This window comes from Benincasa hispida, chromosome 2 (genome assembly GCF_009727055.1).
Source record: "Benincasa hispida cultivar B227 chromosome 2, ASM972705v1, whole genome shotgun sequence".
Classification (NCBI taxonomy): domain Eukaryota; kingdom Viridiplantae; phylum Streptophyta; class Magnoliopsida; order Cucurbitales; family Cucurbitaceae; genus Benincasa; species Benincasa hispida.
The window spans coordinates 58,757,306-58,775,208 of NC_052350.1; the positions used below are offsets into that span (position 1 = coordinate 58,757,306).

At 40.2% G+C, this 17,903-nt stretch overlaps 1 non-coding gene across 1 annotated transcript; it reads left to right on the forward strand.

Moving 5' to 3' along the window:
• Positions 1 to 5,268: 5,268 nt before the first annotated feature.
• Positions 5,269 to 5,375, forward strand: LOC120072439. The gene has a single exon (XR_005480498.1). It is a non-coding gene; the product is annotated as a small nucleolar RNA R71 (small nucleolar RNA).
• The last annotated feature ends 12,528 nt before the right edge of the window (positions 5,376 to 17,903 follow it).

Consider the following 17,903-nt stretch of genomic DNA (forward strand, 5'->3'; position numbering starts at 1 on the left):
TTTCTTTCGGAATCGATTAAAATTCCTCAAATTTTCCTTTAGCTGGCAAAAAGTTCTTCAACTTTCAAAATCTTCCTATGGTAGTAACACTTCTCACTTAGACATTAGAAAAATTTTGGCAAAACTATCTCCCCATTTATACTTGAGCTTGCGTGAAGAGTTTGCTTAATTACTTGCCACCTTGCATGCTTATCCTTTCATTGATGTTTACAAGGCTATCACCTAGCTTACTTACTCATTAATTAAGCCGAATTCCTTAGCTTGAACTTTATTGCATGGCCTTGCGGCCATCCAAGCCCTCTCCCTTTAACGCATGCTCTTCTATCGCATCACTTGTTAGCTTAATATTAACATTGATATACAAAGTTGGTTGCATAAATCTTTCATATCACTTTGTTATACATAGCCATAACGCTCCCTTTCTTAGACCTTTGCCTGCATTGTTCAACCAAACTGGCCACATATCGCCTCATAGTTCCAACACATGGAACCCTCTTTACCTTCTCTAAGTGGTAACTTGTTTCTACTTCACCCGAGAACTCAGTGTTTCACACTTTGTTGGGGTTGATGACCTAAAGTCTCGTGTCCTGTAGTTTGTAAACAATTTGTACGAACGCTTAGGACACAAGGATGTGGCGCCACATACCTTATGTAAAACCCGAACCCTAATTACTTTAAGTAAGAGTAAGTAATGTGATATTTTCTAATGAGCTAAATGAAGCCATGTCTTAGGAAGGATAGAAGATGGAAGCAAGAAGAAATAAGCTCTTGGGTAGCTAACTGTAAAAGTAGGATAAAATTCAGTTACGCTAAAGAAGGTCATGCTTGATGATGGAATGCATAATAAGCATATGGATGAGACCATGCCATCTAATGAGGAGTAGTGCTGAAGTAATATTGTAGTGAAGTTAGCAAAATGAAATTTGTTAAATACTAGCCCTTCATCATCAATAGTGGGCAAGGTGACACAAGGAGGGTTCATGCTGGATTTTGGGCGGTGATATAAGTAAGAAGGTCAAATTCATTGGGCCAGTTTGAACAAACTACTTAGGCTATTTATATAATTCCAATGGAATTCGAAAGCTCTGTGTGTCTATTTTCTGTCGCTATACAGCTAGAGGGAAAACTCGTTGGAATAAGGCCGTAGGGGCAAAATAAATATGAAGGGTTCATTTCTCTAGTGAAACTAGGCCATGAGTGAAGAATTGAAGCTCCAGGACGAATTACGAAGCATTTTGACCGAGGTAATATTGCTAACTCAGTTATAAACAACTTTGTGAATGAAACTTTTTAAGATGAGGCCTGGAAATCGAGTTTTATATTTTTGAAGTTTGAACGGGAAATTGTTGAACAAGCAGACAGCTGCTTGAATTGGGACCAATGATCAATTTTTGAATCTCCAGATCAAACGACGGAGAATTTTGAGCTAAAATTGTACAGTAATATTTCTAACTTGATTCTAAACAAGTTTTTAGAAGGAAGTTTCTTGAAAAGAGTTCTAGATTTTGAGTTATGAATTTTTGAATTTGAAGCAGAAAATTTGTGCATAAGCAGACAGCTGCTTGGGAAGAATAAGCAAACAGCTCACCGTAGAGAGCGAGAGCGAGATAAGAAGCATGAGGATCTCGCTCAGGATGATAATCTCCCTAATTTTGTGCTAAAGATCTTGCTCAAGAAGAAAATCTCACTAGAAATTTGGGTTTAATCTCGTTGGTGTGGTGAGTATCTCTAGGTTGAAGTTTTGCTAATGATATGCTTGATCTCGCTCTTGAGGATCTCACTCATGAGGATGAATTCACTCATAATGGTTATCTCGCTAGCAATGTTGTTTTGTTGAGGAAAGTCCCATTAGTAAACGAACTATTTGAGGTATTCTGCTAAGAATTCTAAGGAATTTAACCGGGAATTATGTCCTTTCAGGCCAAGAAAAGCTAGGAGAGGCGTATAAACCGTTGAGAGCCCTAACAAGCTGTGAGTGACTATGTGATGATTTAATGATTTAAAAACTATGATTTCTTTGAAGTTATTTCTCATGCTAAGGGTTTATATGATGTGTTAAGCAACATATGTTTGAAGCTATTTCTCATGCTAAGTAAAGCTTGTTTTCCATGGAAATTGAAATGATTTAAGTATGTTATCTTGTCTAAATACTTTCAATATGTTTTAGTAACTCCATTTTCATGATGAACTTGTGATGATTTAAGCACTAAGCCTTAGTTCTCAACTAAATATTTATGACTAGTTATACGACGGATACTGAAGGACAATGAGAAGGTATCCTAAGGATACTATAGGACAATGGGAAGGTATCCTAGTTAAGTACCTAAGGTTGATGGTACTCAGTTATAAGCATGTGCTAGTAAGTAATACGACGTCGAGGGATTGAGCAAAGTTATTCTCATACTAAATTTTATGTGATTCCATGCAACTTATTTCTATGATTGAAAGCATGATGTTTACTAATGTATGAGTTTTCCAAGTATGTTTTCCATGTCTAATGCATGCTAATGGTTTTTACAAGCTAGTTCAACATGATTTAAGCCAACTTATTTTACAAAGTATGGAGCATGCATTAGGGTTAAAGCTAAGGTTGAATGAAGCTTGATGTACGATGTTTTAAATACCTAAGGTTGTCAAAGTACATGCATTGGTAATCCTAAACATAATGAAAAGGGATACTGAAGGTAGGGAAGGTATCCTAAAGAGTTTTCTATGCTATATTTGAGAACTATTCTTTTAATGCTCTTCGAGAACTTGATAGCTTAAGTGAGCCGAATACTGAAGGTAAGGAAGGTATCTGAGCAAATGTATCTAAGGTGTGGACAGAACATAGAAAACTCCACGTGCATGTAGGTAGTCTGAATAAGAGACCGAAGTGTGGGTCTCTTGGCCGATAACAGACGTTGGGAGCTAGAGCGATGTACGCTCATTCTCAACTAGGGAATAATGGTTTAATGGTGTTTAAGAGTAGTTATCAATGTTTATGCTTAAAGGAAGTTGCTTGAGATGCCCATCGGTATATTTAAAGAGTTCGACATAGGGATCTCTCCTAGCTATAGTTTGCTTGGCATTGGAAATTAGAGCGATGAATGTTTATTCTCAACTAAGATTCAGTTTCAGATACAATGCTTTTAAAGGTTTTATGTACACGTTTGCTTGGCATATTTTAGTTCCAGTATTATGTTTTCAAGCTTTCAGTTTAAGCATGAGATTTATGTTTTTATTAAGTCACTCACTGAGCTTCTAGCTCATGTTTTCAAATGTTTTCCTTTTAGGTAGCAGTTAGTTCCTAAAAGACTTTTCTGCTATTGCTCTGCCACTCAAAGAAACAGGTTGAAGGAAGTGTAATTGAAGACCTGTATTAGTTCTTCATTTTCATCTTCAGACTTTTCTTTTTCATTCAAACTTGGTTCATCATCAAATTTCGGCATTCCCAACAAATCAACACAGGTCTTTTCAGCATGCTTTATCCTCACTCACATGCATGCTAGAAAAATTTCTAGGATGTCACCCAACATAGGAATGCTCTAAGCTAAGCATGCTTAACTTTGAAGTTCTTATGATTGAGCCACCGAAAAGGAAGGTGCATCTTGTTGGTATAGGTAGTAACTTTCAATTCTTTTAAGCCTTTTTTAACCATACTTTCATGTCCTGGGGATCCCTCTCATTCGGATGTGATATCAGTTCATTCATGTACCTCTCCTGAACTCGGGTCATTACATGTCCATTCACACTCAGTGTGATCTCTTCTGTGTACACATCAATCTAAGCGCAACCAGTGGATAAAAATGATCGTCCCAGTATGATGGGTACATCCTTCTCCACTTCATAGTCCAGGATGATGAAGTCTGCTGGTAATATAAATTTGTCAATCGTAACTAGAACATCCTTCACCTTCCCTTCTAGATACACAAGGGATCTATTAGCTAATTGGAGAGTCATCGTCGTGGGCGTCAACTGCCCCACATTGAGCTGCTTAAAGATTGACAGGGGCATCAAGTTGATGCTGGCCCCTAGATCGCAAAGCGCTTGACCAATGTATAACCCTCCAATTGAGCAGGGTATTGTGAAACTTTCAGGGTCGCGCATTTTCGGTGGAATTATGAATATTGAACTTTGCGTCAATACCACTATTACGAACTTACCAGTGCTTCTCTTCTTCGTCACCATATCCTTCAGAAACTTCGCATACTACGGCATTTGTTCAATCGCTTTAGTGAACGGAATGTTAATATGCAACTGTTTTAGCATGTCCATGAAACGTTGATACTATACCTCATTAATTGTCTTCTTTTTAAGTCTCTACAGGAATTGTAGCAGCTATTTTTTCACAGTTCCCTGTTCTTTCGGCTCTGAAATGGACGTAATCTCTGGTTCCATCGCCTTCTTTTCTCTTGTTTCTTCGTGAGTCAACGGGATCTGCAATTCCATCGTAATTGAAGCAGTCCTACTTGGCTCCTTCTTCTCCTCCACCACAGTCTTTCCGCTCTATAACGTCACAACTTTACATTGCTCTTTTCCCGTACCCTCTAGGTTGCACGAGAGTTTAGTAGAACTCGACAATGCCCCCTGCGGTCTACTCTTAAGTTGCTCGCAATCTGTCCTATCTGAATTTCAAGATTGCGGATGGACGTCGCTTGATTCTGAAGCACTGTTTCATTCTTTTCAATATATTGCTTCAATAAAATCTCCAAAGAAGAAGATTGCGTCACCTACAAACTACTGGCTTGATTTTGCGTTTGACCATTTGTTCGCGGGAAAAATCCTGGTGGCCCTTCCTTTTGCGCTACTGGTTGAAAATTTTGTTGTTAATTTTTCCATGTGAAGTTAGGGTGGTTTCTTCACCTAGGGTTGTACGTATTCGAAACGGATTATTCTTCACAAAATAGACTGACTGTGGGTTCCTCGTGCATCCCTCCCTTGGATGACCTTCAATGCAAGTAGCATAACTTGCAAACGTCTGGTGCGTTAACTTGCCCACTATGCGTTCCTGGGCTATTGATTGCGATTCCTTGTATCAAATTCATCATCGTAGTCATTTGGTTTTGAAGGGATGCGATGGCCCTGTTATTTGCGTCACTGTCTTTGATCCTCAATCTTTGATCGTTTTCTCTTCAGTCTTCATGATTTTTAGAAATATGATCAAGTATATTCTTGGCCTCGTCGTAAGTTTTATCAAGCAGACCTCTAATTACTGCCGCATTGGCAGCTGTCTGCGATGTAGGGTTCAATCCATGGTAGAAAATTTCAATCTATAAACAGTCTGGTAAGCCATTATGCGGGCAATCTCTTACCAGCCTCTTAAACGTCGCCTAAGCATCACTGAGCGATTCATCAATATCCTGTTCAAAATTAGTGATCGACTTCCTCCTTCTGGCGTTTTCCGTCGGGGGAAAGTACTTCTTCATGAACTTCTCAACTACTTGTTCCCATGATATAATCTCCCCTAGTTTGAGAGAATAAACCCATTTTCGTGCCTGGTCAAACAACAAAAATGGGAACATTGTTAATTAAACCTCCTTAGCAAAAATGTTTGGGAACACAAACGTGTTGCAGATTTCAATGAAACTCCAGAGGGGGACGTGCGGATCCTCGCCACGCCTACCACTAAACTGTCCGGCAGTTTAAATCATCTGCAGCATCACCGGTTTCATTTTGAACCTCGATCCATCAAGAGCTGGCCTTATGATTCCTGGTGATAAATCATAGAGGTTGACGTATAGTCCCGGATGGGCCTATTGCGATCGTTCGCCAAGAGAATAGGATTCGCCATGATATTATTTGCATTTGGTGCTCCATTTTCTGGTTGCTCCATCATGTTTGGATTTTTCTCTTGTTGTTGTTGTTGGCGGTTATTTCTTCTTCTTCTTCGGAAAGTTATCTCAATCTCTAGGTCGTAAATGGGCTCAGGATTTTGTCCTTCGCTCATATGACCCTCGCTTCTTCCCTTACCTAAGGAGAAGCAGTGCACAGAGACGGAGAGGCTACAAAGAAAATCAAAAAGTTACCGTTAGCACAATGTTTTTCATATTCCCCGGCAACGGCGCCAAAAACTAGATGCATGATTTATGCAATGAAATAATGGTGTAGAATGCGATGGTGGAATATGCATTGTGCAAGCATGTTTTCTTAGCAAGATCCAAGTATAAATCCTACTAAGTTGTCTGGTAAACCCAGGGTCAAACACAGGGACTATAGAACAGTATGCGACGGTGATTTCTGATGACTTTCGATGACAAATAAAACAATGCGTTGGTTGGTATGTTTGTTTAATGTATAAAGTCTATATGGCGGAATTGAGAAAAGAGTCAATAACAACGAAAGTACAATGAGTATGCAGAGGAATGAGTTGAGAAAGTCTTTAGCTAGCGTTTCTTGAGATTGCGTTCAAGCTATGCGATCATGCTACACTCATTCGACAATAATTCATTTTTCAATGCAAATGCGATAGCTCCTAGTTTTAGGACACATGTGATGTATGTGATGATGTCTATAGGACTTATTCCTAAGTCTCTATTTCTTGCCTATGCGATGATGAATGATGCACACAAGTACAAGGTTATCGCATACAATCATATCCTATCTCTAGGGTGCATGTGATGCGTTAATAGCAAACATAACTTATTCTTAAGTTTCTATCTCTTGATTATGCGGCTCTAATCTGACTCTCCCGAGCCTAGATTCTAATCTGACTTTTTGAAGCTTAGATTCTATCCTTAGACCACCATCCCGACCATCTCTAAAGGACGAATGACACATACATAGTACAAGATGATCGCATAAAGTGAAGATCTCAGGTCATGCTAGCTAAGTGCTTCACAACCCATTCGACAGTTTAGTTACTCATGTGTAAGGTACAGAGAGTGGACAGATATAAAGATGCAATTTTCATTTTATAAGTAAGATTAGAATACAGAATGACAATGGAAAATAAGGATAGAGAGCCTGGTAGCAATATCTTGCTTCCCAAGGCTTTTACACTAAGTTTTCTCTACACTGCCCAAAAGATGTTCTTGCTTCCACAAGAGTTGGCCCTCTCTCTGTTTTCGACGCTTCCAAGTTCTCTTCCGAGTTAACCAAGACAACCTCTCGACGTATTCTCCCTCCACTCGCCTCCGCCTTCTAAGTATATAAAATTACAGACTACGGCTATCTATGGTGAAGAAGAACTAAAAATTCTAAATAGTGGAACCGAATTCTCTGAACTCCTTTAACGAAGGTGGCCTTCGGTATTTATAGAGCTTCAGGGTGAAAATTTTTTTTCTTTCAAATGATTGTACTGATGGGATGTCATTAATTCTCTGTCTGATGCGCCAAATAACTGTCACCGAAAAGTTGAGTGTACTTGCTATAGTGTGTCATTAACGACTTGTCAATTAAATTCGGATTCGACCATCATCATTTTTCTGTCCCATCGTGATTTATTAAGCTTTCACCTTGATGCACCGGCTCTATGCGACCAGCTTCTTTGAGCAGATCTTCACGAATGCATATGATCGCATACCCATCAGTCACAATCTTTTATGCGTTCGGACACGAATTTCCTTTGATCGCAATTTCGCCTTGCGCCAACGCATTTTCCTACACAGAATACATAAATTAGCTGTTTTAATGCGATGGACGCATGCGATCGCAATGTTCTAAACATAATGCTTTTGGACGCAATCTTTGCGCTGTAATAATGTGCATTTCTACCCGTTATCAATCATCCCCACGGTGTTCGTGTTCGCAGTTGTTTGTGGTCCTGCAGTCGATGCTTCCACCAGGCGTTGGTAGATCACATGGAGGCTTTCCGCTGCTTTGAATGCTTTAGTTTGAAGAACGTTTTCAACTGGTATGACACTCTTTCCCTTGTTTTTTTTGTTGTTCATAGCATGTCGATAATTAGTGTTTGTTTGCATAACTGTATGTTTTGAATGTATAATATGTATTTCGTTCACGGTGAGATCGGAGCAATTCGAACGCGCTCATGGAACTTTTCAATAAAAGATCCTTCAATTGGTATTAGAGCCAGGTTATAATACTCCGATTTCATCTGTTGCAACGAAATGAGATTTATATTCATGTTGGGTGCATTTCTACACTGATTTAATGATTAAATTTTCTGTGAATGTGCTGATTAATGGATGTTTTCGAGATGATTAGCCTTGGTTTGATTTAGATCCTTCTACATTTGCGATTGTTTGTAAAGGCCCCAATGTTTTTGGGCATTAATAATCGTTATCGAGTCTGTATTCAAAGTTTGTTTGAAGTTTTGAGTCATTCGTCAAAGTTCTGGGCAAGCATTGTGGTTCTTTGAAGAAGGAGATGATCTAGGGTTGATCGCATCGTGCAGAAGATATGCTACGTAATCATTGTTGATCGCATCGTAAAAATGAAGGAGTACGCAATCGCTGTTGAACACATCGGTTAAACGAAAGGGTATGCGAACAAGAGTTGATCGTATCATGTTGACGAACGGGTACGCAATCGCTGAGTAAGCGATCGCATAGTATCGGAAGGTAAATCGTTTACCTGGTTGCACGCATTGTGTAGACAATGAGATGCTCGCGTATCATTTAATGCGCGCGTGCTAGACGATCATTTAGGTCAGCAAGCTTCATCGCTTAGTAACTGACTTTCGGCGTATCGCCTACACTTCAATATTGTTTTCAACCTGGTCGCACAAGCTACAATACTCCAAAGATAAAAAGGTTACCTGCAGAGACACAAAACTCAACAAACAATTAGCTGTCAAGTCCTCGGCAACGGTGCAAAAAACTTGATGACGGGAAATTAGATGTAAATTGCTCAACAATTAAAATTTCGTGGACACAATTTACGATGCATGTTCTTGAAGTATGCGTTGATTGTCATGCGTCGATGGTCATGCATTGGAATGACTATGCGTTAACAAATGTATGCGATAACTAACCATGTATCCTGTCACAAGTTTTCTTACGCTCATGCCAAGTATAACGCGAACACAAGTATCTCGGGTGCTCCAAGGCCAAACTCAGGGTCTTGTAGCAAGATGTATGTGGTAATGTGCATGCGGTGGTTGAATAAAAGAATGTTGGAAGGGTTCTAACTCCTAGCTATCAGACAACGCAATGAGAATATGAATGAGAGGTAGAGACATGACAACTCTTGACATCAAACAAATGAATGGAAAAATAGATAAAATGTAAAGATGTCTTCATTGCAATACTTAAGAGTGACCACAAGAGCAACCTTAATCAACGCAAGCCATGCGCTCAAGCTACACACACTTGAGTTTAACTCTAGGACATATGCGATGGATATGCGAAAGTGCCGAAAAGCTATGCCAGCCTAAACCCCTATAACCCGCTCACGTGCTTTCGCCGCATGAGCATGATGGTCGCATATTACCACCATATCCTACTTCCTGGACGCATGAAATATCCTATCCGTAAAGTGCATATGTTGTGTGATAGCAAACAGAACTTATTCCTAAGTCTCCATTCTTGCTTATGCAAACCTAATCTTGCTCTTTCGAGCATCGATTGTAACCTTGCTCTCTCGAGTCAGGTTCTTTCTTTAGACTCTCTCCTAAGTAGCTCTAAAGGTGCAATGGACGCATACATAAGACAAGGTAACCGCATGTACTTGGCTAACGTATGATTATTCCTATCCCTAGTGAATACTTGATTACATTGCTTAATGCGACCAACCACTTACCCTCCCGAGCAGTTAGTTGTTGCTGACTCTACTCATGGACAAGCGTGCTATAACTTCACACTAAGCAAATAAGGTTTTCTCACACACTCGGAAACACACACGTTTCGGTGGTTTGCTACATGTTTCATTTCTCTAATCCACATGATTAAGTATGCGATACTCTAACAATCTCACTAAGTGATGCAATGAAGTTATGGATGCTAAATAAAGAAAGGTGGAGATGGAATCGAAGGAAACACAGAAATTCATTAAACACATAATGTATTAATTCCTTAATCACAAAATGTAATACAATACAATATAAGAAAAGAAGGGAAAATGAAATGACCAGCTGGAAGCAAAGACTTGCTTCCAGCGGATGTGCGCCACTGGCAGTGGAAGCTGACTATCCAGAGATCTAAGCTCGCGAGATCGAAGGCTCTAGTCGTCACTCGAAATGGATGAAGGAGGTGAAGAACTCTCAAGCTTCTCTTATGCATTTGTCTTAATCGCAGGGAAAACCCTGGGTTACAAGGGTAATCCCTTGGTCCAGTTGGAATTCTGCTCATCCGCTTCTTTATATAGAGCCTGGTCCAGTTTTCGCATTTGCGTCCACTTCCTACGTTAGTTAAAAAAATAGAACATTGAACGCATAATAATGCATAATATTGGATTAGCCAAGATTCTTCATGTTGAACGATGCAAGCTCATTTTCTCATGAATTCCTAACATAATTGCCGCATATTCTGCTTAACAGCCCTCATAATTCTAAGTAAAATGCCTAAGATGACATACATTTCTGCATGTCATCACACCCCCAAACTTAAAATCATGTTTGTTCTCAAGCATGCGTTATACTCAAGAAATTCCAACTCAGTTTCTTACTTTCCTTTGCAATGACTAGCTTCTCAGAATATAATTTACTCATACCTCTAACCATCACCTCAATGCTCTTCTCCACATTTACTGCTTCTTCAAAAAAATCTTTTCTAAGCTTAGATCCGGCAAGCCTTTGCTCAAAAAAATTTTAATCATTCACCGTAACTTTGTGTTTAGCTTTTGAGAATGCGTTCTTCAAACAATTCAAATATTTGCGTTGACTTTTTCAAATGAGGCATTGAACCTGGTTAGGCTCTCCCTTTTGGCTTACCCCACGTGTGTCATGCGGGAATCCAACTTTGGTTGCGTACCATATTTAACTCAATTCTTGTCTTGCTTGCCTTGGCTTGCGTCGGAAAGAGGAGTTGGACTTATGCATTGATCCTGGCGACTTACCTTCGTTTTGGCTTCCCCCACGTGTGTCATGCAGACATCCAACTACGGGTAAGCGCTTTTCACAACTTAACTCTTATCAACATGGATTTCCCCATTGCGTTGACAGTGGAGTTATTATTCTCAAAATTATGTTCACCTTTTTTTTTTTTTTTTTTTTTTTTTTACCTTTTTTTTTTCAAATGATCGCAATGCAATGAACGCAATTCTCTAAGACCGCTGCTACCCCCAAACTTAGAGGTAGTAGCATGCTCACCGCAAAGCTAAAAGTAAAATTATAGGAATGGGGTAACAAACGCTTGAGCGAAGATTTGCACAAAATAAATCTTAAGACTTTCAAAATTTGAAGAAGCTAATAAAAGTAAGAAACGCCTTGCAATGATTAATTAGAAGATACAGTGAATTATACGTACCATCATAGAAACACCGCATAGCAACGCAATCAGGAAAGAAAGAATTTCAAAAGGATAAGGCACAAAAGATAACAAGAAAAGAACCTCAGGCGGAATCACGCATGCGATCATGCGTTGGAATCCACGCGATTGAAGCCATGCATTGAAGGATGAAAGGAATTCTTCCATCATACTACGTACCGAGGAGACTTATTGCCGCACCTGCAAGGAATAATCGCACCACAACCAAGGAAGTAGCCATATATCAAAAATAACAATAAAAATAACCTAAACTACAAAAGCAAGGTAAAGACAGAGTAGAAGACGTCCCTGGAAAAATAGGAGTGTTGTCATCGCAAGGAGCCTTCCATGCAGGAGATTAAAACTCTCGAGTCAGATTCTTTCTTTATACTCTCTCCCGAGTAGCTCTAAAGGTGCAATGGACGCATACATAAGAAAAGGTAACCACATGAACTTGGCTAACGTAAGATTATTCCTATCCTTAGTGAATACTTGATTACATTGCTTAATGCGACCAACCACTTACCCACCCGGGCAGTTAGTTGTTGTTGACTCTACTCATGGACAAGCGCGCTACAGCTTCACACTAAGAAAATAAAGTTTTCTCACACACTCACGCAACACACACCTTCCGGTGGTTTGCTACATGCTTCATATCTCTAATCCACATGACTAAGTATGGGATACTCTAGCAATCTCACTAAGTGATGCAATGAAGTTATGGATGCTAAGTAAAGAAAGGTGGAGATGGAATCAAAGGAAACACAGAAATGCATTGAACACATAATGTATTAATTCCTAATCACAAAATGTAATACAATACAATATAAGAAAAGAAGGGAAAATGAAATGACCAGCTGGAAGCAAAGACTTGCTTCCAGCGGATGTGCGCCAAGGCTGCCGGTGGTGCCATGGACTGGCAGTGGAGCTGACTATCCCGAGATCTAGCTCCGATCGAAGGCTCTAGTCGTCACTCGAAATGGATGAAGGAGGTGAAGAACTCTCAAGCTTCTTCTCATGTATTTGTTTTGATCGTAGGGAAAACCCTGGGTTGTAGGGGCAATCCTCAGACCAGTTGGAATTCTGCTCATCGACTTTTTTATATAGAGCCTGGATCGTCGACAGCTTAATGGACTACTCTGATTCTAACATTCGCAGTGCATTTAGTCCTTTCTGAATCTCTGCTGCCAACGGCATGGTAGGTGAAATGTCAACATCACGTTTTTCTTTTCCCAAGGTAGATGCGTTGATGCATTCATTCCACTAACCTTTCGTTGATCCCTTTATCATGCGTTATCGTGTAATGATAACGGGCAGAAATGAATGTTATCATAGTGCTAAGTTCTTAAACAATGTTGAATTACATTGATAAAACATGTAAAATTGCGTCCATCAAGCATCAATTTCATAATATTGCGGTCGCATGCATTCAATGCATAGAAACAGTTGCTTTTTGTAGTTTTATGCAGAATATACGTTAACGCAAGGCAAGAATTGCGATCATAGGAAATCATCGGTCGAGGGCAAACATTTGAATGAGAAGGATTGTCGCAACTTGGTCAGCACAACATGGTGGGCGCATCTGAGTGAAAGGCTAATTAATAGCGATGGGACAAAAAGCTGATAATAGTCGAATCCAAATTAAGTTTACAGCCGATAACGATCACAAGTACAACAGCTTTTTGGTGACAAATATTTGGCGCATCAATCAGGAATTAAAGCCGTCCCATCTGCACAATCATGAGAGAGAAGCCGCCGTTCACCTTGGATGTTCTATAAATACCAAAGGCATCCTTCAGAAAAGGGGTTCACGAGTTCATAAATTAGAGATTTCATACTTCAATTCGCACGTCTGTGTTCATAGTTTTCTTTCGTTTTAAAGTGGACGCGAGGGAGAAGGTTATGCCGATAGATCATTCCGGTAAGCTTGGGAGAGTGCCGGAAGCTTCAAGGATAGAGAGTGGGCCGACTCCTGCGGAAGCAGGAACATCTTTAGAACCAAATAAAGATTACAGTGTAAAAACCTCGGTCAGCAAGGAATTGCTACCAAGCTTTCTATCTTTAACTTCCATTGTTATTTTGTACTCCACTCATTTATCGATATGGAATCTATTTCTCTATATATGTTCACTCTCTGTTATTTACGCATGAGTAGCTAAATTAGTTGAATGGGTTGAGAAGCATTTAGCTAGCACAACTAAGGAATCTTCATGCTATGCGATTATCTTGTATTATGTATGCTTCATTCGTCCATTAGAGATACTCGGGAGGGTAGTCTAAGGACAGGATCTCGGCTTGGGAAGGTCAGGTTAGAATCTAGGATCGAGAGAGTCAGATTAGAACGCATAAACAAGAGATAGAAGCTTAGAAATGAGTACTATTTCTTATCAACGCATTACATGCATCCTAGAGATAGGATATGATTGTATACGGTTACCTTGCTTTTATGCATTTTGCATCATCGCATAGGACAAGAGTAGAGACTTAGGGATAAGATCTATGGACACTTTTGCATTCAACACATGCGTCCTAGACTCAGGAACATCGAATTTTCACTGGAAAATGACTTGCTGTGCATGGTGGTAGCATGATCGCATAGTCTGACACATTCCCAAGTAACGCTGGCTAAAGACCTTCTCAACCTGTTCATCGCATACTAAGAGCATCTATCACACAACTAAATTTTCTAAAATCCGTCACATTTTGTTTATTTTCTCATTAACGCAATCAACAACAAACCAACAATTTATTTATTTGGTTACCGCAAAGTTTTCCTAAAAATTACCAACGCAACCTGTTTTCACAAGTCCCTGCGTTCGACCCTGGTCTTACCAGGAAACTCAGTGGAATTTACACTTGGATTCCCTGAGGAAACTTGAGTGCACAACGCAATTTCATCAACACATATCACCCACATTTCCACTTCATAAAAATAAGCATCAAGTTTTTGGCGCCGTTGACGTGGACTTCGGCAAAATAGTTTGCTAACGGTAATTTTTCTGATTTTTTTGCAGACTCTCAATCTCTGGCGAATTGTGACCCATATATTAAGAGGATATTTAGAAGGAGACTGAGAGACTGCCAATAGCAACCACAATCAGATAAAGAAGAGATGGCAAAGAAGCCTGGAAACGGAGCACTAAATGATAATAATGTCATGGCGAATCCAATCCTGTTGGCAAACGATCGCAATAGACCCATCAGGGACTATGCATCGCTAAACCTCTATGATTTCTCTCTGGGAATCATGAGGCCTGCTCTCGCAGAAGCAAATTCAAAATGAAGCCGGCGATTCTGCAGATGATCCAGATTGCAAGACAATTCAGAGGAAAGCGTGGTGAGGACCCGTACGCCCACCTCCGAAGTTTTATTGAAATTTGTAATACTTTTGTGTTCCCAAACATCTCTGCCGAAGAAGTTCGACTAACTTTGTTCCCATTTTCTCTCTATGATCAGGCTAGGAAATGGGTGTATTCTCTCGAGCCGGGAGAGATCACTTCTTGGGAACAGGTCGTGGAGAAGTTTATGAAGAAATACTTTCCACCTATTGAGAATGCTAGACGAAGGAAACTTATTAAAAATTTTGAAAAATACATGGACGAATCACTCAACGATGCCTGGGCGAGGTTTAAGAGGTTGGTCAGGGATTGTCCACACAATGGGTTGCCAGACTACCTCCAAATGGAAATTTTTTATCATGGTTTGAATCTTGCTTCGCAGACTGCTGCCAATGCAGCAACCGCTAGTGGTTTGCTTGATAAAACGTATAACGAGGTGAAGAATATCTTGGATCGTATCTCTAAGAACCATGAAGATTAGAGAGAGTGTGACCAGAGATTGATACTCAAAGACAATGACGCAAATAATGGTGCTATTGCTTCACTACAATACCAGATGACCGCAATGATGAACTTAATACAGGGAATTGCGATCAGCAGCCCAACACCGCAAAATGGGCAAATCAACGCAATCAGTCAAAACACCGTAAGGTGTGCGACTTGCGGTGATGGACATGCTATGGAAGATTGCCCACAAAATCCACAACCTGTCTACTTTGTAAAGAATAATCACTTTTCAAATACCTACAACCCCGGGTGGAGAAACCACCCCAATTTTTCTTGGAAGAATCAACAACAGAATTTCCAACCCATGGCACAAAATGAAGGGCCACCAGGATTCTTCCCACGCAATAACGGTCAAACGAGCAATCAAGCAAGTAGCTCACAACCACCACAATCCTCTTCCTTGGAAAGCCTATTGAAGTAATACATAGAGAAAAACGAAATGTTGCTTCAAAGTCAAGCTACGTCCATCTGCAATTTAGAATTATAGATGGGCCAGGTTATGAGTGAGGTGAAGAGTAGACTTCAAGGGACTCTGCCAAGTTTAACTGAACTTCCACGCAACCCAGGCGGATCAGGTAAAGAGCAATGTCAGGTTGTGACATTGCAAAGTGGGAAGATTGTGGAGGGAGAAAAAAAAAAGCTTAGTCGAACGACTTCCATTGCGACTGAACCTGGGATTGCGGTGACGCAAGAAGAAGAAAGAGAAAAAGAAGCAGTAGAACCAGAGGTTGCATCGACCTCAAAGCCAACTGAAATAGGAACCGTGAAAGTGCAGTTACTCCCTTTCCCACAGAGACTAAGGAAGAAAAAGAACGAAGGGGTACAGTACCAACGCTTCTTATCTATGTTAAAGAAATTGCATGTTAATAGTCCTTTCAGTGAAGCGATTGAGGAAATGCCTGCATACTCCAAGTTTTTGAAGGATATGTTAATTAAGAAGAGAAAAGTCGGTAAGTTTGCCATGGTGGCGTTAACACAAAGTTCTAAATCAATCATTCCACTGAAGATGAGCGATCCTGGGAGCTTTACCATTCCTTGCTCCATATGAGGATTGTAAATTGGGTAAGCCTTGTGTGACCTGGGAGCCAGGATAAATTTGATGCCTCAGTCAATCTTTAGACAGCTGAACGTAGGGCAACTTGTGCCCACAATGGTGACTCTCCAACTGGCCGATAGATCTCTAGTGCATCAAGAGGGAAAGTTGAAGGATTTGCTTATCACCATTGATAAGTTTATCCTACCCGCCGACTTCATCATATTGGACTATGAGGCAGAAAAAGATGTGCCCATCATTCTGGGGCGACCTTTTCTATCAACCGGTCGTGCTAAAATTGATGTGCATAAAGGGGAAATCACTTTGAGCATCAACAGATAGTAGCTCAAGTTTAACATAATTCGTGCCATGAAGTTTCCGGATGAAAAAGATTTGCATGCCTCTGATGATGACCAGAATGTGATTGAGGAAGAAAAGTTTGATGAAGAGAATGAAGAAGAGGATACCAGTGCATCCGTTGCTGCCTGTAATGCGATCATAGCATAAACAAGCAAAGAAGAACAAATGATCGCAAATCAAGAAGTAAAGCCAACAGAAAAAGAAGAAAGAAAAACAATGCAGCCTTCCTTAGTAGAACCACCAACACTTGAATTAAAGACCCTATCAACCCATTTAAAGTACACATTTTTGGGGCAGAATGAGAAGCTGTCAGTTATCATTTCCTCTGCGCTCAATGAAGACCAAGAGAATGCGTTGATGAGCATACTAAGGAAGCATGTGCGAGCAATTGGCTGAACACTCGCTAACATTAGAGGAATTAGCGCTGTGTACTGCATGCATCGCATTCGTCTTGAAGAGAACCACAAAGTAACGATTGAATATCAACGCGAACTCAACCCTGCGATGAAAGAAGTCGTCAAGAAGGAGATCATTAAATGGCTAGATGCGATACAATCAAATCATGATAGCTCCTGAAGATCAAGACAAGACCACATTCACCTGCTCATATGGGACCTTCGCTTTTCACCGCATGCCGTTTGGCCTCTGCAATGCGCCAAGCACATTCCAAAGGTGCATGATCGCCATCTTTTCAGATTATCTTGAGAACTCTGTTGAAATCTTTATGGACGACTTTTCTGTTTATAGGAACCACTTATGAAGTCTGTCTAGCCAACTTGGAGAAGATACTGAAGAGATGCGAAGAGACAAATCTGGTGCTTAACTGGAAAAAATGTCATTTCATGGTGAAGAAGAGCATAGTGTTGGGACACAAGGTTTCCCGAGACGGATTGGAGGTGGACAAAAAAAAATCAAAGAAATTGAAAACCTTCACCTCCAGCAAGCGTGAAGGCTATACGAAGCTTCTTGGGGCACACTAGATTCTATAGACGCTTTGTCAAAGACTTTTCTAAAATAGCACGACCACTAAGTGTGTTGTTAGAGGCTGATAGAAAATTTGTGTTTGAAGATATCTGCCTCAACGCATTCAGAGTTTTGAAAGACGCGCTGATTACTGCGCCCATATTGATTACGCCAGACTGGAGACTTCCTTTTGAAATAATATGCGATGCAAGCGGGTATGCGATGGGAGCAGCTTTAGCACAAAAGAGAAAAAAAAATCTTGCATCCCATCGTATATGTGAGTAAAACATTAAACCCTGCTCAGACAAATTATACCACCACAGAGAAGAGCTCCTGGCAGTAATTTTTGCGTTGGAA